The sequence below is a fragment of the Salmo salar genome, chromosome 16 (assembly GCF_965601325.2).
Source record: "Salmo salar chromosome 16, fSalSal1, whole genome shotgun sequence".
Taxonomy (NCBI): domain Eukaryota; kingdom Metazoa; phylum Chordata; class Actinopteri; order Salmoniformes; family Salmonidae; genus Salmo; species Salmo salar.
Genome location: NC_138306.1, coordinates 62,113,328 through 62,136,186, shown reverse-complemented (window position 1 = coordinate 62,136,186; position 22,859 = coordinate 62,113,328).

Sequence of the window (22,859 nt, the reverse complement as noted above, 5' to 3'; positions counted from 1 at the left end):
AGTCAGGAGCCCCCAGTGAAGGTTCCCAGGCCGGAGCCTCCTGCGACGATCGGTGGTTCGGTTCCTCCAGCAGTGATCTACGGTCCGGAGTCCGCGACAACGATCTACGGTCTGGAGTCTCCGGCGACGATCCCCGCACCAGAGGCACCACCGAAGTGGGGGGAGCCTCAATCGAAGCGGGGTCTGCGTCCCGCACCGGAGCCTCCACCGAGATGAGATGCCCACCCGGACCCTCCCCTATAGGTTCAGGTTTGCATCCGGAGTCCACACATTTGGGGGGAGGGTACTGTCATGCCCTGACCTTAGAGAGTCTGTTTTATTCTCTATTTGGTTAGGTCAGGGTGTGACTTGGGTGGGCAAATCTATGTTTATATTTCTTTGTTGGCCTAGTATGGTTCCCAGTCAGAGGCAGCTGTTTATTGTTGTCTCTGATTGGGGATCATACTTAGGCAGCCCTTTTTACCACCTCAGATTATGGGATCTTGTTTTTGCATTGTGCTGTCTAGCCCTGCAGAACGTTACGTTCGGTTTTGCATTTTTCTGTTTTGTTGGTGTTCATTATTAAAGTTAATGATGTACGCCTACCACGCTGCACGTTGGTCTCCTCATTCAAACGACGAACGTAACACAAGTTGGTTGTTGATCATTGATAGACACCCATTTTCAAGTCTTGCCATGCATTTTCAAGCTGATTTAAGTCAAAACTGTAAGCCACTCAGGAACATTCAATGTCGTCTTGGTAAGCAATTCCAGTGTTTACTGAGAAAACAAAACATTAAGAACACCTACCCTTTCCATGACATAGACTGACCAGCTGAAAGCTATGATCCCTTATTGATGTCACTTGTTCAGTCCACTTCAATCCGTGTAGATGAAGGTGAGGAGACAGGTTAAAGAAGGATTTTTAGGTCCACTCAATATTAGGAAAGTGTTCCTAATGTTTGGTATACTCAGTGTAATATTTGTTATATACAGGCAAAGATCCAATCAATCATGGATGAATGATAGTATACCTAGCTACACATAGAAATGATGGTGTCCTTTGTTGGGTAAATCCGATGTCAGTGTAGACTACATAATCCCAACATCCCTCCGAATTTGCTTTCACATACAGCTAGTGTAAGAAAAGTTACAGTTACTTTAAACTATTCAATGTTATTTAGGTAGTCTACACAAATGAGTATGGAAGTTGATCAATGTCTAAAATGTCTAAAATGTAATGTGTTGACATGATGGCTCATTTGAAATTAACAAAGCTTGTTTCCAAAACTAAGCAGGGTACATAGAGGTACATGATGGTACAATCCTTCTCACTGAAGTTCATACTCCCTCGTGTACCAGAAATTGTTGGATTATGGCTTATTTCAATATACAGTGCCTTGCAAAATTATTCATCCCCATTGGTGTTTTCCTATTTTGTTGCATTACAAACTGTAATTTAAATAGATTTTTATGGACATACACAAAATAGTCGAAATTGGTGAAGTGAAAAAAATGTAAAATGTAAAAGTGGTGTGTGCATATTTATTCACCCCCAAGCCACTAAATAAGATCTAGTGCAACCAATTACCTTCAGAAGACACATAAATAGTTAAATAAAGTCCACCTGCAATCTAAGTGTCACATGATCTCAGTATATATACACCTGTTCTGAAAGGCCCCAGAGTCTGCAACACCACTAAGCAAGCGGCACCACCAAGCAAGGGGCACCACCAAGCAAGCAAAGGGCACCACCAAGCAAGCAAGGGGCACCACCAAGCAAGCAAGCGGCACCACCAAGCAAGCAAGCGGCATCACCAAGCAAGCAAGCAAGCGGCACCACCAAGCAAGGAAGCAAGCGGCACCACCAAGCAAGCAAGCAAGCGGCACCACCAAGCAAGCAAGAAGCACCATGAATACCAAGGAGCTCTCCAAACAGGTCAGGGACAAAGTTTTGGAGAAGTACAGATCAGGGTTGGGTTGTAAAAAAATATCTGAAACGTTGACAATCCCACGGAGCACCATTAAATCAGTTATTAAGAAATGGAAAGAATATGGCACCACAACAAACCTCCCAACAGAAGGCCGCCCACCAAAACTCACGGACCAGGCAAGGACGGCATTAATCAGAGGCAACAAAGAGACCAAAGATAACCCTGAAGGAGCTGCAAAGCTCCACAGCGGAGATTGGAGTATGTGTCCATAGGACCACTTTAATCCGTACACTCCACAGAGCTGGGTTTACAGAATAGTGGCCAGAAAAAAACCATTGCTTAAAGAAAAAAATAAGCAAAGAAGTTTGGTGTTCGCCAAAAGGCATGTGGGAGACTCGGTGAAGCATGGTGGTGGCAGGATCATTCTGTGGGGATGTTTTACGGAAGTGGTGAACTCCTCGAAGTGGTCCAACGCCACGTCTCCTTCTCCCCACACGGTGTTTGCCCACTCCAGAGCTCTCCCCGAGAGGCATGAGACAAGGGCGGACACCCTCTCCCTTCCCTTCCCAAGGGTGCTGAGTGAACGGTGGCCAGGTATAGGTCCAGCTGTAATAGTAACCCCTGGCACCGAGCTGCCGTCCCATCATACTCCCTGGGAAGGGAGAGACGCATCCCACTGGGACTGGATCCAGGAGGGACGGGTAGAGGTAACCTCAGTTGTGCTGGCCGAGGTGCGGGAGAGACTTGCTGTCTCTCCCAGCGGTCCATGGTCTGGACAATGCGATCCATCGTGGCACCGAGATGTTGCAGCATTGCCACGTGTAACCGGATGCGCTCCTGCTGACTCCATGGGTGGTGTGAAATTCTGTTACGGTGAGCGCTACTTGTGGAGAAGTCAGGTGCAGGAGAGCAGAAAGCTGTGAATTAATTTAATTTTTTTTTTTAACTTTAATTGGGTAAAGGCAACAAAACAGACAGACACCACTGCGTCAAAACCTCCAGCCAAAGGATAAAGTGCAAGGCGCGAAACAGTCCCAACAAATGAGCAAATGTTACAATAAACAACCTTCTTGAAATACCACGGAAAATACGGGAAAAAACCCAGACTAGCGCATACACACGAAACACGTAACAATTACAAATTCACACAAAGACATGGAGGGGAACAGAGGAATAAATACATGAAGTGTGATTAGGGAATGAAAACCAGGTGTGCAGGGAACAAGACAAAACAAATGGAACAATGGAAAAATGGAGCGGCGATGGCTAGACGGTGATGGCAACCGCCGAATGCCCCCCGAACAAGGAGAGGAGCCGACTTCGGCGGAAGTCGTGACATCTATAAAATTCAACATAATTTCAACCACATAATTGAATATAGGATGAAAAATACACTGCTCAAAAAAATAAAGGGAACACTAAAATAACACATCCTAGATCTGAATGAATGAAATAATCTTATTAAATACTTTTTTCTTTACATAGTTGAATGTGCTGACAACAAAATCACACAAAAATAATCAATGGAAATCCAATTTATCAACCCATGGAGGTCTGGATTTGGAGTCACACTCAAAATTAAAGTGGAAAACCACACTACAGGCTGATCCAACTTTGATGTAATGTCCTTAAAACAAGTAAAAATGAGGCTCAGTAGTGTGTGTGGCCTCCACGTGCCTGTATGACCTCCCTACAACGCCTGGGCATGCTCCTGATGAGGTGGCGGATGGTCTCCTGAGGGATCTCCTCCCAGACCAGGACTAAAGCATCCGCCAACTCCTGGACAGTCTGTGGTGCAATGTGGCGTTGGTGGATGGAGCGAGACATGATGTCCCAGATGTGCTCAATTGGATTCAGGTCTGGGGAACGGGCGGGCCAGTCCATAGCATCAATGCCTTCCTCTTGCAGGAACTGCTGACACACTCCAGGCACATGAGGTCTAGCATTGTCTTGCATTAGGAGGAACCCAGGGCCAACTGCACCAGCATATGGTCTCACAAGGGGTCTTAGGATCTCATCTCGGTACCTAATGGCAGTCAGGCTACCTCTGGCGAGCACATGGAGGGCTGTGCGGCCCCCCAAAGAAATGCCACCCCACACCATGACTGACCCACCGCCAAACCGGTCATGCTGGAGGATGTTGCAGGCAGCAGAACGTTCTCCACGGCGTCTCCAGACTGTCACGTCTGTCACGTGCTCAGTGTGAACCTGCTTTCATCTGTGAAGAGCACAGGGCGCCAGTGGCGAATTTGCCAATCTTGGTGTTCTCTGGCAAATGCCAAACGTCCTGCACGGTGTTGGGCTGTAAGCACAACCCCCACCTGTGGACATCGGGCCCTCATACCACCCTCATGGAGTCTGTTTCTGACCGTTTGAGCAGACACATGCACATTTGTGGCCTGCTGGAGGTCATTTTGCAGGGCTCTGGCAGTGCTCCTCCTGCTCCTCCTTGCACAAAGGTGGAGGTAGCGGTCCTGCTGCTGGGTTGTTGCCCTCCTACGGCCTCCTCCACGTCTCCTGATGTACGGGCCTGTCTCCTGGTAGCGCCTCCATGCTCTGGACACTATGCTGACAGACACAGCAAACCTTCTTGCCACAGCTCGCATTGATGTGCCATCCTGGATGAGCTGTGGGTTGTAGAATCCGTCTCATGCTACCACTAGAGTGAAAGCACCGCCAGCATTCAAAAGTGACCAAAACATCAGCCAGGAAGCATAGGAACTGAGAAGTGGTCTGTGGTTACCACCTGCAGAACCACTCCTTTATTGGGGGTGTCTTGCTAATTGCCTATAATTTCCACCTGTTGTCTATTCCATTTGCACAACAGCATGTGCAATTTATTGTCAATCAGTGTTGCTTCCTAAGTGGACAGTTTGATTTCACAGAAGTGTGATTGACTTGGAGTTACATTGTGTTGTTTAAGTGTTCGCTTTATTTTTTTTAGCAGTATATATATATATGGTTTTGGTGTGGAATTATCAATGCAATTTCAATGTATACATAGTTCTGATGATTATGTTGAAATTAGATGTAACAACCTGTTAGGTTAAGTCAATGTATTAAGTTAAAGTTTTACCCTAATTTCAATGTTTACAACGCTGGTCGAAATGAGATGCAAACAGTACTGGTTGACTTTTTTGTATTGTAACATGATTCCACGTCACAATACGTTGACAAATTATGTTGAAACCACGTTGATTCAACCAGTGTGTTCCTTGACAGTCAATAATGCATAAATCCTGTAGTTTATTATTATTTTTTATTTATTTAACCATTAAGTCAGTTAAGAACAGATTCATATTTACAATGACAGCCAAACCCTAACCTGGTATTGGTATTTTATTAGGATCCCCATTAGCTGTTGCAAAAGCAGCAGCTACTCTTCCTGGGGTCCTCTAATCAATGATCAAACAACAGAATGAGAGACATTCCTCTGACTTTCTTTTAATAGTCATCATGCTATTTTTCCACATCAAGCAAACATGACTCTAGATTGATAACAGCAGCCTATATTTACATTAATCAGAGATTTCTGCTTGCAGAATACTGAAAACCTACTCCTAAAATAGAAGGGTACCATTCATGAAAAGTGTTAACTCTTTAAACGCATATTCAAATGAACAGCTCCTCATTTTGGAGACTCCAACCCAAACACACTGCATCCCAAATGGTACCTTATTCCCTTTTGTAGTGCACTGCTTTTGACCAAGGACCATAGGGGGCTATATAGGGGAATAGGGTACTATTTTGAATGCACCCACTAGCAGAGAAAACAGCAAGGCACCTCGACAGGAAAATTTAAAGAACACACCTGTCCAAATAAGAGACCTCCCTCCCAATTCAGGAAATAATATTTTTGTGGAATGGGAATTATCATAAATTTCCTACTGTTCATGTTTTTCTCTTCATTTGGTACAGTAGTGGATAGATATATGATCTTAATTCGATCACTCTTTTGTTGCTAAGAATTTTCCTGTAAAGCTTGAAGTGTATTTGAGTTTTTAAAGGGTTCTAAAGTTTGTAATTTCCACTTGGACATTTCAGACTTGATTTTCCCTAACAAAAATGTATCATCCCCTCCAAAAATGTCCATTAAGTATGATACACCTAATAATTCACATTTGCTGTTTCTGCAGGACTATTTTCCTGCTGTAGCAAACTGGCTCAAATTAAAATCCTACATCTGCTAGACGTCAGGTTTTGCGTGGACGTAGGTATGAATTAATTTTGCTGTGATGTCAGATGTGGCAGATTTTTTCAGGCCAGAATAGTTTGGCCATTTTCCAGGCTGACTACGGTGCAGACACCAATCTCATAACACCTGGATAGGTATTTAACATATCAGCTAACAACTTCATATAATATTCACAGTCGAGGATGTGGTAAGCAAATCATTTGTTGAAGCAATGCAATTTCTGCAATGTAGTTGGCCTTGAACTGTCACTGGCTGGCTCGAAAAACAACAGGAGAGGTAGAGTCAGGCGCAGGAGACAGAGAGTTCTTGACCACACTTCTTTATTAAAAGCAACTGGATGTGGTCGCCAAAAGTATAGGGGCGCAGCCCTTAAATTATTCTGCGGTGGTGTACACAATGAAAATAAACCACAGGCAGAGGGAAAAACCCAGTACACGTTCCTCTAGTACAAAAAAACCCGGACAAGCAACACAATCACGTACAAACACATACATCCTACGCTAAACTAAATAACCCCCCCTTACTAATGACTAAACAAAAACAGGTGCGTGCCTACCTAGACCTAACCAACAGAAAGTGAAACAAAAAGGGATCGATGGTAGCTAGTAGGCCGGCGACGACGACCGCCGAGCTCCACCCGGCCGAGGAGGGGCGCCACCATCCGTCACTGTCGTGACATGAACGCAATCTTTGTTTTGGTTCAATCCACAACATGTGTGTTGCTTTCCTGAATGTTTCTAGACTAGATTTTATTATTTAGTAAAAAATAAGCATTTTTCAAGTCAACTTACATTGTCCTCTAAGAGTGGCTGAATCGTTTTCCTCTCTTCAATTTGCTCTTCTAGTCTATTGGAGAGTGAAGTATATAGGAAATGTTCTCTTTCCCAATTTACACCATGTCACAGCTCACTCCATATTTATCAGGCCTTCACATACTTTTGATTGATGTGGCAGACATAGATGATACATTTTAATGATGAATTCCACTCATTGATGATATGGTTAATGCTGAGTGAAGCCGACCTCTCTGACAAGCGACCAATGATGTAGATAGTGTTTCTTCAATTCCACTAGTTTGACCTACCAACTCTCACAGTCTCATGTCAAAATTAGATGTTCATCCAAGTTTCTCAAATGTCAAATTTCGAAGTTGGTCCAAACGTCAAATTTCTAAGTGTTAGGCATTAACTCCAAATGTTTAAGCTTAGGGCTAAGTTCAGGCATTAACTCTAAATTATTACAGTTAGGCATTGACTCCAAATGGTTATGGTGACGGTTAAGGTTTGGGATAGGCTTAAAACAAAAACAGCTTCATATCACTTGATTTGAACTTGCAACCTTTAGAATTAGATGCTTATGCCCATCTGCCATCTCCATCCACAACACCCTAGCAAAACCGAAGCTTACTAAAAAGTAAAAACACTCACTGTTGCCCTTAGTGGAGAGTTTCCACGTCATCTCACGACATCCTCAGACATGGATGGACGTTGAATACTGACTTGTATCAAGGGTGACCTTGCTGAGTTTGACATATAGATAGATTCAATGTTCTGGAGAGCACCTATATCCCTGTACCTACATTCCTGATAACACCCTCTGTAATTCAATGTGATGGAATGCCCACATACAGTACATTCATATTATTCGATGAGTGTGCTCTACCTGTGTTGGATGGGGCCCACTCATTGTATGTACAGAAAGGTGTTGAAGTTCTGGATGGTAGAACTCCTATGTCATACGCTGTGCTGCTAAGCATCCCAAATCCCACTTTATTCCCTATGTAGTACATTACTTTTGACCAGGGACCATAGGGCTCTGGTCAAAAGTAGTGCACTAAGTAGAGAATAGGGTTCTGCCGAGTGCCGACCGACCAGTCTTCCAGTCTTCCACAGGTTATCTTCCTCTGAGGTAACGAGAGAGTGGGAATAGCTGTGGTATAACAAGGCAGGGCGGCTAAGGAAAACCAAGATAATGAGGTGTTTGACGTACAGGGAGAACCGAGCAGGCAGCGAGCTGCTAGATATCCCTCTCATTACCACCCCACTCGCTCGGTCTCACTCTCCAATCCCAAACAGGGCTAAATGTTTCCCCCACTGACTTCATTTAGAATTATATGTGACCATGTGGGACACACATCCGCCATATCCTTGACCAAGATTCAAGGGTGTCATACAATTTCCCTTCATGCTAATGCCTTGTCTTGGTGTTGATGTACATGCTTGTTGACAAATTCACATCTGGCTAATGAAATTAATGTACTTTTATTTGGGTAAATAATCAATATTGGTCAGTGTAGACTTTCAACATGAGAGAAGCTCCATGGATTATATGTTCTGTAGACCTACCTGAAACAACTACACACACACACACACACATATAATTCACCAGAGACACACAGGGAGGTGTTGAACATCACCTGTTATGTCACTCCTAGTTCGAGGCCTGTCAACACTGTGACAAAATAACAGTTGGCATTCGAGGGGCGGTATGTTTGTCAACAGACAGCATGGCAGATGCTAGTGGGCAGGAGGAACCAGCGAGAATACTGGAATTTATCTGCCAACGTTCTGTCACTCTGTTTTTAGGTTACCCCAAACCATCATATTGCACACATTGTTGTAACAAATTGTCATATTTCTTAGGTGTGTGTTTGAGCATTTGTGTGTGCGAGAGAGAGATTTTGAATTAAACTCAAAAACTCTCAAATCTGTTTGATTGTGTACGAATACACATATTTATTTTCACTCACAAATATGTATTTTGAATTTCTACAAATATGTATCTTAAATATGCCTAATATCCGATAGCTTATTGGCCAAACGTTCAAAAGCGTCCTATGAGCATGAGGTATGGATCCAAGACCACTGTGGTGAAACCAACCTTGACCTCTCTTGTACATGCTACAGCAATTTATTAACTTTTTTTATTTGCTAGCAATATTTATCTTTCAAAACAATGGTGTCATTGTATGCTGATGATTCATGTTTTCTTTTAAATCCACAATTTGGATCCCTCTGCAGCCTCATAGAGGATGTAGATAATTGCTCTAACCTCTCTGGATTAAAACTAACAAAAAAATACAACTTTTAAATTACAGTGTAGTTTACCAATAAAATGGTCTGACGGTGAAGTGGACATACTCGGTATTCATATCCCGAAAGAAAGAAATGATCTCACTATAATGAATGTTAATAGAAAGTTAGCAAAAATAGATAAGATCTTGCTACAGTACCATGGAAAGGAATAGCTGTTTATTTGTGGAAAAATCACCCTGATTAAAACTCTTTAGCCATATCCCAGTTTACCTATTTGCTTATGCCCTGCCTAAACCTAGCAATTTGTTTTTTTTAATTATATGAGCAAAAAATATATAGATTTATTTGGAACGGCAAACCATACCAAATCACATTTGCATATTTATATAATTAATATGAAGCATTAGACCTTTCAATAAAGGCTTCCGTCATACAAAAAAAATACTTATATCCGAACTGGTTCTCTAACAGTTTAAAAAGAATGGCTCACCCCGTGTTCAATAATGGCTTTTTCCCCTTTATTCAGATTACAACCTCTCACTTTAGATTATTTAAAAATAAAATAACCACCAAAATGTGGCAAAATGTGGAAAAATTAGTTTTTTTAAGAAAGTTGGTTGCAATTTCAGTTTAATCCACCAGAAAAGACAGAACAAATATTAAGTTAAATCTCAAATATACTAATTGATAAACGGTGTAATCTTTGTAAATGATATCATAAATAGCACTGGTGGAGCTTACAAAAATATATGGAAATGTCTGCTCTCTACAAAATTATCACCAACTAATTGCAGAATTACTGCAAAAATGGACGAGGCAAGTGGAAGGGGAGAAATTAAGGAACTTACATTAAAGACCAAAATTGGTTGAAGAAAATTGTAATCAATAAAAAAGTATACCAGTTTCATTTTAGGACCAAAACATGACAGCTGTGCCATACAGATTGCAAAATAGCTGAGAAGAGATTTTCGATGTACCGATTCCATGGTTTGATTCCATGGTTTATGAACTGAGACACAAAACGACGTCAGATTCAAAATGTTGAGTTTTTTGGTCCGTATGTAGCTTGTTTTTAGTCGCAGGGTCTGGAATGGCTGTAGAATTGCAACTTTTACCTGGAGCTAACTCTGCAAATACACTGCTGGGTGATTTGAAAAGTCATAGTCAATCGATCAATAGTATGATAAAACTCTTAGCAAAAATGTTTATCTTTAATTTAAAATCTGTAGAAACTATGAGAATAGAAAGGTAGAACTGTTGTGAAACATCACAGCACAGTTGAAAAATATATTTTCACTCATTTCAGGAAACTATGCTTATGTCGCGCATCGCTACTTCACAGGAGCGCCATTTGAACGTAAACTTTTCAATGTTTTTTTTTGTTGTTTTCAGAAATGCCTTCTGGAACATGTGAACTTTCATGTGCCTTAATAAAAACTTGTATGCCATCTGTAAATACAAATAACATTTTAAAATTACGAACCTAGTTGGTTCAGCCATGGAAAAATAATGCAACCTTCCCACTAGCCATGATTGGCTGAGATAATGAGTGGCCTGGACATGCCGAGAGATGAGTTCTGATTGGTCTGCCATGTAGTACGCTTCTGTCTATAATATGTGCTGGTCAGTATGTTTAGCTAATCCTTTCCAATGCTTAAAAAAAGAGATCACGTAGTAGAACTGCATAAGTGTTTCTCTCCACTTTCTGGAGGACCGAGTTTTGAATTCAGTGGAATTAGAGTATGATAGCTGAGGAGATTAAGAAAATTCTGGCATTTCATTGCAAATATGCAGATGGTGTCGAAAAGAGAACACACAGAAGGCTGTTGTATAAAACACCTGTCTCCGGATTACATCTTCAAACTAAGGGCAACCATGGCATCCGTGACAGAGAGGGAGAAGCGTCCATCCATGTACACGGGTAAGAGAGTCTAACTAGCTACATTTTCAGATATTACATGTTTCTAATTTTGTCAGAAAATTGTTTTCATTTCAAGTTAAATTGTACTTTTAGCTAGCTAGCTAATGTTAGCTGGCTAGTTAGTTAGCTAATGTTAAGTGTATGATCTGTGTAGTAATATTATATTATTTGTATTGGTAGTTATAGCCTAATGTTAGCTACCTAATATTGAACCTGCTTGGTTAGCTACCTGCAGATTCATGCAGGGTAGTAAAGTTATGAGTTGGGATTATGGTTAATTGTTTAGCTAGCTACAGTGGGGCAAAAAAAAGTATTTAGTCAGCCACCAATTGTGCAAGTTATCCCACTTAAAAAGATGAGAGAGGCCTGTAATTTTCATCATCGGTACACTTCAACTATGACAGACAAAATGAGAAACAAAATCCAGAAAAATCACATTGTAGGATTTTTAATGAATTTATTTGCTAATTATGGTGGAAAATAAGTATTTGGTTAATAACAAAAGTTTATCTCAATACTTTGTTATATACCCTTTGTTGGCAATGACACAGGTGAAACGTTTTCTGTAAGTCTTCACAAGGTTTTCACATACTGTTGCTGGTATTTTGGCCCATTCCTCCATGCAGATCTCCTCTAGAGCAGTGATGTTTTGGGGCTGTCGCTGGGCAACACGGACTTTCAACTCCCTCCAAAGATTTTCTATGGGGTTGAGATCTGGAGACTGGCTAGGCTACTCCAGGACCTTGAAATGATTCTTACGAAGCCACTCCTTCGTTGCCCGGGCGGTGTGTTTGGGATCATTGTCATGCTGAAAGACCCAGCCACGTTTCATCTTCAATGCCCTTGCTGATGGAAAGAGGTTTTCACTCAAAATCTCACGATACATGGCCCCATTCATTCTTTCCTTTACACGGATCAGTCGTCCTGGTCCCTTTGCAGAAAAACAGCCCCAAAGCATGATGTTTCCACCCCCATGCTTTACAGTAGGTATGGTGTTCTTTGAATGCAACTCAGCATTCTTTGTCCTCCAAACACGACGAGTTGAGTTTTTACCAAAAAGTTATATTTTGGTTTCATCTGACCATATGACATTCTCCCAATCCTCTTCTGGATCATCCAAATGCTCTCTAGCAAACTTCAGATAGGCCTGGACATGTACTGGCTTAAGCAGGGGGACACGTCTGGCACTGCAGGATTTGAGTCCCTGGCGGCGTAGTGTGTTACTGATGGTAGGCTTTGTTACTTTGGTCCCAGCTCTCTGCAGGTCATTCACTCGGTCCCCCCGTGTGGTTCTGGGTTTTTTCCTCACCGTTCTTGTGATCATTTTGACCCCACGGTGTGAGATCTTGCGTGAAGCCCCAGATCGAGGGAGATTATTAGTGGTCTTGTATGTCTTCCATTTCCTAATAATTGCTCCCACAGTTGATTTCTTCAAACCAAGCTGCTTACCTATTGCAGATTCAGTCTTCCCAGCCTGGTGCAGGTCTACAATTTTGTTTCTGGTGTCCTTTGACAGCTCTTTGGTCTTGGCCATAGTGGAGTTTGGAGTGTGACTGTTTGAGGTTGTGGACAGGTGTCTTTTATACTGATTACAAGTTCAAACAGGTGCCATTAATACAGGTAACGAGTGGAGGACAGAGGAGCCTCTTAAAGAAGATGTTACAGGTCTGTGAGAGCCAGAAATCTTGCTTGTTTAAAGGTGACCAAATACTTATTTTCCACCATAATTTGCAAATAAAATCATTAAAAATCCTACAATGTGATTTTCTGGATTTTTTTCCCTCATTTTGTCTGTCATAGTTGACGTGTACCTATGATGAAAATTACAGGCCTCTCTCATCTTTTTAAGTGGGAGAACTTGCACAATTGGTGGCTGACTAAATACTTTTTTGCCCCACTGTGTATGTCTAAACAAAAGACCTCACTATAAATTTAAATACAATTTTTGTCATTTAGCAGACGCTCTTATACAGAGCGACTTACAGTAGTGAATGCATACATTTCATACATTTCATTTCATTTCATGTTTTTTTTTTTTTTTTTAACTATGCAAGTAACTATTTCAATACAATGTTTATGATGCCACTCCGGCCACTGTTGATTGACGTACCAGGTAAATTCGGTCTGGCTATCTTCTCCAATTCCAGAGCACTCTCGTCTAAGTGTGCCAGAGCGCAGAATAATTTATGAATTTACGAATGCTCAACAACCATTGAATATGGCCAGTGTCAGTAAACTTTGGTAAAAAAGCATAATTAAATTGTTGCCAGCCACACAGTTGCAGTCACCAACGTTCTGGATAACATAAACACATCCTAACCAGCTCTGCTAGGGCAATAAACATGGTCAGTGAGCTGTTCTCTCATGTCTGGAAATAGCTAGCAAGCTAGCCAACGTTAGCCAGTTAGCTTGGGTGCTTGTCTGCAGTTGCTTGGTCAGAACGCTCGGATAAACCCTACTCCTAGGCCAGAGCGTCCAGTTTGAGCTCTGAACGCTCTGAGAGCAAAACACTCTGAATTTACGAATGGACAATCTGACAGCACAGTTGCAGTCACCAACGCTCTGAATAAGAAAACAGCCTAACTAGCTCTGCTAGGGCGAGTAATGTTCAGTGAGCTGTTCTCTCATTTGTGTCTGGAAGTAGCTAGCAAGTTTGCTTGGGTGCTTGACAGCTGTTCTTACTACAGAACGCTCAGATCAACCCTTAAAGATATGGGTGGGTCTAAAGCTTAAGAGGGTGTGAACAATGCTGAATGAGTGTAGACAAAGAGGGGCTCTCCAGTAGTAGTACCAAAACATTCAAAGTTTATCAACTTTCAAAGCAGAATTATTTTCCCATTGTTCCTCAACTGTATGGTATGATATAGCATTTTGTAGCTCTGAGTCTGTACTTTTATCCAATGTAAAAACACAATTTCAGTTTTTTAACGGTCTTTAACATTTACATAAGTATTCAGTCACTTTACACAGTACTTTGTTGAAACACCTTTGGCAGCGATTACAGCCTCAAGTCTTCTTGGGTATGATGCTAAAAGCTTGCACCCCTGTATTTGCACACCTGTATTTCTCCCATTCTTCTCTGCAGATCCTCTCAAGCTCTGTCAGGTTGGATGGGATGTGTGACTGGAAAGGCATTTTCTGGTCTATCTAGAAATGTTCAATCGGGTTGTGGCTGGGCCACTCAAGGACATTCAGAGACTTGTCCCGAAGCCACTCCTGCGTTGTCTTGGCTCTGTGCTTAGGGTCATTGTCCTGTTGGAAGGTGAACCTTTGCCCCAGTCTGAGGTCCTGAGCACTCTGGAGTCGGTTTTCATCAAGGATTTCTCTGTACTTTGCTCCATTAATCTTTCCCTTGATCTTGACTAGTCTCCCAGTCCCTGCCACTGAAAAACATCAGCATTCAGGCCAAAGAGTTGAATCATGGTTTCATCACACCGGAGAATCTTGTTTCTCATGGTCTGAGAATCCTTTAGGTGCCTTTTGGCAAACTCCAAGAGGGCTCTCATATGCCTTTTACTGAAGAGGGGCTTCCATCCCGCCACTCTACCGTAAATACCTTATTGGTGGAGTGCTGCAGAGATGGTTGTCCTTCTGGAAGGTTCTCCCATCTGTCCCCAAGATCTGTGCCTCGACAAAATCCTGTCTCAGAGCTCTACAGACAATTCCCTTGACCTGATGGCTTGGTTTTTGCGCTGACATGCACAAATGTGGGACCTTATATAGACAGGTGTGGAAACAGGATCCACCTGAGCTTTAGTTCGAGTCTCATAGGGTCTGAATACTTATGTAAATAAGGTATATATACAGTACCAGTCAAAAGTTTGGACACACCTACTCATTCCAGGGTTTTTCTTAAATATTTTCTATATTGTAAAATAATAGTGAAGACATCCCAACTGTGAAATAACACATATGGAATCATGTAGTAACCAAAAAAGTGTAAAACAAATCAACAATATATGTTATATTAGAGATTCTTCAAAGTAGCAACACTTTGCCTTGATGACAGTTTTGCACATTTTGGCATTTTCTCAAACAGCTTCATGAGGTAGTCACTTCTAATGCATTTCAATGAACAGGTGTGCCTTGTTAATCATTAATTTGTTGAATATCTTTCCTTCTTAATGCATTTGAGCCAATCAGTTGTGTTGTGACAAGGTAGCGGTGGTATACAGAAGATCGCCCTTTTTGGTAAAAGACCAAGTCCATATTATGGCAAGAACAGCTCAAATAAGCAAAGAGAAATGACAGTCCATCATTACTTTAAGACATGTCAGTCAATCCGGAATATTTCAAGAACTTTGAAAGTTTCTTCCAGTGGCAGTCGCAAAAACTATCATGCGCTATGATGAAACTGGCTCTCATGAGGACCGCCACAGGAAAGGAAGACCCAGAGTTACCTCTGCTGCAGAGGATACGTTCATTAGAATTAACTACACCTCAGATTGCAGCCAAAATAAATGCTTCACAGAGTTCAAGTAACAGACACATCTCAACATCAATTTTTCAGAGGTGACTGTGTGAATCAGGCCTTCGTGGTCGAATTGCTGCAAAGAAACCACTACTGAAGGACACCAATAATAAGGAGAGACTTGCTTGGGCCAAGAGATACGGGCAATGGACATTAGACTAGTGGAAATCTGTCCTTTGGTCTGATGAGTCGTGTCTTTGTGAGACCCAGAGTAGGTGAACGGATGATCTCTGCATGTGTGGTTCCCACCATGAAGAATTGAGAGGAGGTGTGATGGTGTGGGGGTGCTTTGCTGGTGACACCGTCTGTGATTTATTTAGAATTCAAGACACACTTAACCAGCATGGGTCCACAGCATTCTGCAGCAATACTCCATCCCATCTTGTTTGCGCATAGTGGGACTATCATTTGTTTCTTTAGCAGTAAAACCTTGAAATCAGCCCTTGCCTTAACAGAAAGACAGAAAGCCGGTGACGTCTGGCTAGCACTGGAGTAATATGATCACATTTATTGGTTCTAGTCAGGATTCTAGCAGCCGTATTTAGCACTAACTGAAGTTTATCCTCTTACATCTAGACGTTCCGCTAGCGGAACACCTGCTCCAATATCCAATGATAGGCGTGGCGCGAATTACAAATTCCACAAAAATACAAAAACTTCCATTTTTCAAACATATGAGTATTTTACAGCATTTTAAAGACAAGACTCTCCTTTATCTAACCACACTGTCCGATTTCAAAAAGGCTTTACAGCGAAAGCAAAACATTAGATTATGTCAGCAGAGTACCCAGCCAGAAATAATCAGACACCCATTTTTCAAGCTAGCATATAATGTCACAAAAACCAAACCACAGCTAAATGCAGCACTAACCTTTGATGATCTTCATCAGATGACAACCCTAGGACATTATGTTATACAATACATGCATGTTTTGTTCAATCAAGTTCATATTTATATCAAAAACCAGCTTTTTACATTAGCATGTGACGTTCAGAACTAGCATTCCCACCGAACACTTCCGGTGAATTTACTAAATTACTCACGATAAACGTTCACAAAAAACATTACAATTATTTTAAGAATTATAGATACAGAACTCCTTTGTGCAATCGAGGTGTCCGATTTTAAAATAGCTTTTCGGTGAAAGCACATTTTGCAATATTCTGAGTACATAGCCCGGCATCACAGGGCTAGCTATTTAGACACCCAGCAAGTTTAGCCTTCACCAAACTCCGATTTACTATTAGAAAAGTTGGATTACCTTTGGTGTTCTTCGTCAGAATGCACTCCCAGGACTGCTACTCCAATAACAAATGTTGGTTTGGTTCAAAATAATCCATTGTTATATCCAAATAGCGGCGTTTTGTTCGTGCGTTCAAGACACTATCCAAGGGTGACGAAGGGTCACGCGCACGATGCATTTCGTGAGAAAAAAATTCTAAATTTTCCATTACCGTACTTCGAAGCATGTCAACCGCTGTTTAAAATCAATTTTTATGCCATTTTTCTCGTAAAAAAGCGATAATATTCCGACCGGGAGCGGTGGTTTTCGTTCAAAGATAAAACATGGAGTCAACTCGTGCACGAGCCTGAGTCTCACAGTACTGTGACCAGCCACTATCCAAACGCGCTAATGTTTTTCAGCCAGAGCCTGCAAAGCCACGATTCAGCTTTTTGCCGACTTCTGAGAGCCCATGGGAGCCGTAGAAAGTGTCACGTAACAGCAGAGATCCCCTGTATTGGATAGAGATAATCAAGAAGGCCAAGAAATTGTCAGACAGGGCACTTCCTGCATGGAATCTTCTCAGGTTTTGGCCTGCCAAATGAGTTCTGTTATACTCACAGTCACCATTCAAACGGTTTTAGAAACTTTTGAGTGTTTTCTATCCAAAGCTCATAATTATATGCATATTCTAGTTTCTGGGCAGGAGTAATAATCAGATTAAATCGGGTAAATTTTTTATCCGGCCGTGAAAATACTGCCCCCTAGCCATAACAGGTTATTTAGTGCTTTATGCGGGTAGCCGGAAAGTAGAGCATTGCAGTAGTCCAACCTAGAAGTAACAAAAGCATGGATTCATTTTTCTGCATCATTTTTGGACAGAAAGTTTCAGATTTTTGCAATGTTACATAGATGGAAAAAAGCTGTCCTTGAAACAGTCTTGATATGTTCTTCAAAAGAGAGATCGGGGTCCAGAGTAAAGCCAAGGTCCTTCACAGTTTTATTTGAGACGACTGTACAACCATCAAGATTAATTGTCAGATTCAACAGAAGATCTCTTTTTTTCTTGGGACCTAGAACAAGAATCTCTGTTTTGTCCGAGTTTAAAAGTAGAAAGTTTGCAGCCATCCACTTCTTTATGTCTGAAACACAGGCTTCTAGCGAGGGCAATTTTGGGGCTTCACCATGTTTCATTGAAATGTACAGCTGTGTGTCATCTGCATAGCAGTGAAATTTAACATTATGTTTTCGAATGACATCCCCAAGAGGTAAAATATATAGTGAAAATAATAGTGGTCCTAAAACGGAACCTTGAGGAACACCGAAATGTACAGTTGATTTGTCAGAGGACAAACCATTCACAGAGACAAACTGATATCTTTCCGACAGATAAGTTCTAAACCAGGCCAGAACTTGTCCGTGTAGACCAATTTGGGTTTCCAATTTCTCCAAAAGAATGTGGTGATCGATGGTATCAAAAGCAGGCTACACCTGTAACGTAACAAAATGTGGAAAAAGCCAAGGGGTCTGAATACTTTCTGAATGTACTGTATATATGAACTCAGCAAAAAAGAAATGCCCTCTCACTGTCAACTGCGTTCATTTTCAGCAAACTTAAGATGTGTAAATATTTGTATGAACATAACAATATTCAACAACAGATATAAACTGAACAAGTTCCACAGACATGAGACTAACAGAAATGGAATAATGTGTCCCTGAACAAGGGGGGGTCAAAATCAAAAGTAACAGTCAGTATCTGGTGTGGACACCAGCTGCATTAAGTACTGCGGTGCATATACTCCCCATGGACTGCACCAGCTTTGCCAGTTCTTGCTGTGAGATGATACCCCACTCTTCAACCAAGGCACCTGCAAGTTACCAGACATTTCTGGGGGAATGGCCCTAGTCCTCACCCTCCGATCCAACAGGTCCCAGATGTGCTCAATGGGATTGAGATCCGGGCTCTGGTAGAAAACTGACATTCCTGTCTTGCAGGAAATCACACACAGAACGAGCAGTATGGCTGGTGGCATTGTCATGCTGGAGGGTCATTGAGGGTCAGGATGAGCCTGTAGGAAGGGTACCACATGAGGGAGGATGTCTTCCCTGTAATGCACAGCGTTGAGATTGCCTGCAATGACAACAAGCTCAGTCTGATGATGCTGTGACACACCTCCCCAGACCATGACGGACCCTCCACATCAATCCCGCTCCAGAGTACGGTGTCACCATCATTCTTTGACGATAAACGCGAATCCGACCATCCCGCTGGTGAGACAAAACCGCGACTCGTCCGTGAAGAGCACTTTTTCCAGCCTTGTCTGGTCCAGCAATGGTGGGTTTGTGCACACAGGCGTTGTTGTTGCCGGTGACGTCTGGTGAGGACCTGCCTTACAACAGGCCTACATGCCCTCAGTCGAGCCTCTCTCAGCCTATTGCGGACAGTCTGAGCACCGATGAAGGTATTGTGCGTTCCTGGTGTAACTCGGGCAGTTGTTGTTGCCATCCTGTACCAGTACCGCAGGTGTGATGTTCGGATGTACCGATCATGTGCAGGTGTTGTTACACATGGTCTGCCACTGCGAGGACGATCAGCTGTCCATCTTGTCTCCCTGTAGCGCTGTCTTAGGCATCTCACAGTACAGACATTGCAATTTATTTCCCTGGCCACATCTGCAGTCCTCATGCCTCCTTGCAGCATGCCTAAGGCACATTCACGCAGATGAGCAGGGACCCTGGGGGATCTTTCTTTTTGTGTATTTCAGAGTCAGTAGAAAGGCCTCTTCAGTGTCCTAAGTTTTCATAACTGTGACCTTAATTGCCTACCATCTGTAAGCTGTTAGTGTCTTAACCTCTATGGGCTAGGTGGGACGCTAGCGTGCCACCCGTGGTGCACTCCATCAACAGCAGGTGCATTTCAAGAGCGGCAAATTTGAATCCAAATAAATGTCAGAATTTAAATTTTTCAAACATACAACTATTTTACGCCCTTTGAAAGATAAACATCTCCTTAATCTAACCACGTTTTACGATTTCAAAAAGGTTTTACGGCGAAAGCATAAATTTAGAGTATGTTAGGACAGTACATTTACAAGAGTTGTGTGTAATGTTTTGTCAAGTCAAAGACAGGGTCACCAAAACCATAAAACCAGCTAAAATGATGCACTAACCTTTTACAATCTCCATCAGATGACACTCCTAGGACATTATGTTAGACAATGCATGCATTTTTAGTTCTATCAAGTTCATATTTATATCCAAAAACAGCGTTTTACTATGGCATTGATGTTGAGGAAATCGTTTCCCTCCAATAACCGGCAGTCAAGTCAGCGTCACAAATTAAATAATTAAAATTAGAAAACATTGGTAAAATATTATATTGTCATTTAAAGAATTATAGATTTACATCTCTTGAACGCAATCAACTTGCCAGATTTAAAAATAACCTTACTGGGAAATCACACTTTGCAATAATCTGAGCACTGCGCCCAGAAAAATACGCGTTGCGATACAGACTAGACGTCATGTTGGGGAGATCTAAAATCGAAAATACTATGTAAATAATCCATTACCTTTGATTCTCTTCATCAGATGTCACTTCCAGGTATCACAGGTCCATAACGAATGTAGTTTTGTTCAAAAAAGCTCATCATTTATGTCCAAAAATCTCCGTCTTGTTAGCACATGATCTAAGCCAGCCGGACTTCTCGTCATGAACGAGGGGAAAAAATATATTTACGTTCGTTCAAACATGTCAAACGTTGTATAGCATGAATCATTAGGGCCTTTTTTAACCAGAACATGAATAATATTCAAGGTGGACGAATGCATACTCTTTTATAACGTATTGGAACGAGGGTACCCAACATGAACTCGCGCGCCAGGTGTCTAATGGGACATCATCGTTCCATGGCTCTTGTTCGGTCAGATCTCCCTCCAGAAGACTCAAAACACTTTGTAAAGGCTGGTGACATCTAGTGGAAGCAATAGGAAGTGCCAAAATATTCCTCAGCCCCTGTGTTTTTCAATGGGATAGGTTTAAAGGTAATACAACACATCAGGTATCCACTTCCTGTCAGAAAATGTCTCAGGGTTTTGCCTGCCAAATGAGTTCTGTTATACTCACAGACACCATTCAAACAGTTTTAGAAACTTTAGAGTGTTTTCTATCCATATATAATAAGTATATGCATATTCTAGTTACTGGGTAGGATTAGTAACCAGATTAAATCGGGTACAAAAAAATTATCCAGACGTGCAAATGCTGCCCCCTAGCCCTAACAGGTTAATGACCATTCCACATGTGCATGTTCATTAATTGTTTATGGTTCATTGAACAAGCATGGGAAACAGTGTTTAAAACTTATTTGGGATAGGGGGCAGTATTTTGACATCCGGATGAAAAGCGTGCCCAAAGTAAACTGCCTGCTACTCAGGCCCAGAAGCTAGGATATGCATATCATTTCTAAAGTTTCTAAAACCATTTAAATAATGTCTGTCAGTATAACAGAACTGAAATGGCAGGTGAAACCCCGAGGACAAACCATAAAAATAAAATAAAAATCAGCATACCACTGATTTCAATGCCTGGCAGTTTTATAGTAGGGCGAAATCGTCCCCGATTGCAGTTCCTAGGGCTTCCACTAGATGTCAACAGTCTTTAGAAAGAGTTTCAGGCTGGTTTTTGGAAAAATGAGGGAGAAGTTGTAGTTTTTCTAAGTAGCTCCCATTTTGGCTGTAGTGTTTCCAAGTGTATGGCCGAGACAGCGCGTTCTTTTTGTTTATCTCCGGTAAAGACAATAACGATTCTCCGTCTTAAATGTTATTGTTTATTTGCGTATTAGGGTACCTAAGGTTTGATTATAAATGTAGATTGACTTGTTTGGATAAGTTTATTGGTAACGTTTGGGATTCATTTTGTATGTATTTTGAAAGAGGGAAATCGAGTTGATTATTGACTGAAGCGCACCAGCTAAACTGAGTTTTTATGGATATAAAAAAGGACTTTATCGAACAAAAGGACCATTTGTAATGTAACTGGGACATTTTGGAGTGCCAACAGAAGAAGATCTTATGCATTTGTGTGCTGTGCGCTGTCCTCAGATAATGGCATGGTGTGCTTTCGCCGTGAAGCTACCGTCCCACCTTTCCCAAAGAAGTTAAACCCTTTACAATGAAGATCTGTTAAGTTATTTGGATTTTTACAAATTATATTGAAAGACAAGGTCCTGAAAAAAGGCAGTTTCTTTTTTTGCTGAGTTTAGTAGTCCAACCAGACATCAACAGAAAAATAGAGAGCATTGGCATCCTCAAGGTAAATGAAGCCTTCCTCTCAATAAGTTTAGTATGCACACTTAAGATTTACAGTGGCTTGCGAAAGTATTCACCCCCTTGGCATTTTTCCTATTTTGTTGCCTTACAACATGGAATTTTGGGGGGTTTGTATGATTTTATTTACACAACATACACTTTGAAGATGCAAAATATTTGTTCTTGTGAAACAAACAAGAAATAAGACAAAAAAAACACAGAAAACTTGAGCGTGCATAACTATTCACCTCCCCAAAGTCAATACTTTGTGGAGCCACCTTTTGCAGCATTTACAGCTGCAAGTTCTTGGGGTATGTCTCTATAAGCTTGGCACATCTAGCCACTAGGATTTTTGCCCATTCTTCAAGGCAAAACTGCTCCAGCTCCTTCAAGTTGGATGGGTTCCGCTGGTGTACAGCAAACTTTAAGTCATACCACAGATTCTCAGATTCTCAATGAGGTCTGGGCTTTGACTAGGCCATTCCAAGACATTTAAATGTTTCCCCTTAAACCACTCGAGTGTTGCTTCAGTAGTATGCTTAGGGTCATTGTCCTGCTGGAAGGTGAACCTCTGTTCCAGTCTCAAATCTCTGGAAGACTGAAACAGGTTTCCCTCAAGAATTCCCCTGTATTTAGCACCATCCACCATTCCTTCAATTCTGACCAGTTTCCAAGTCCCTGCCGATGATAAACATCCCCACAGCATGATGCTGCCACCACTATGCTTCACTGTGGGGATGGCTTTCTCAGGGTGATGAGAGGTGTTGGGTTTGTGCCAGACACAGCAT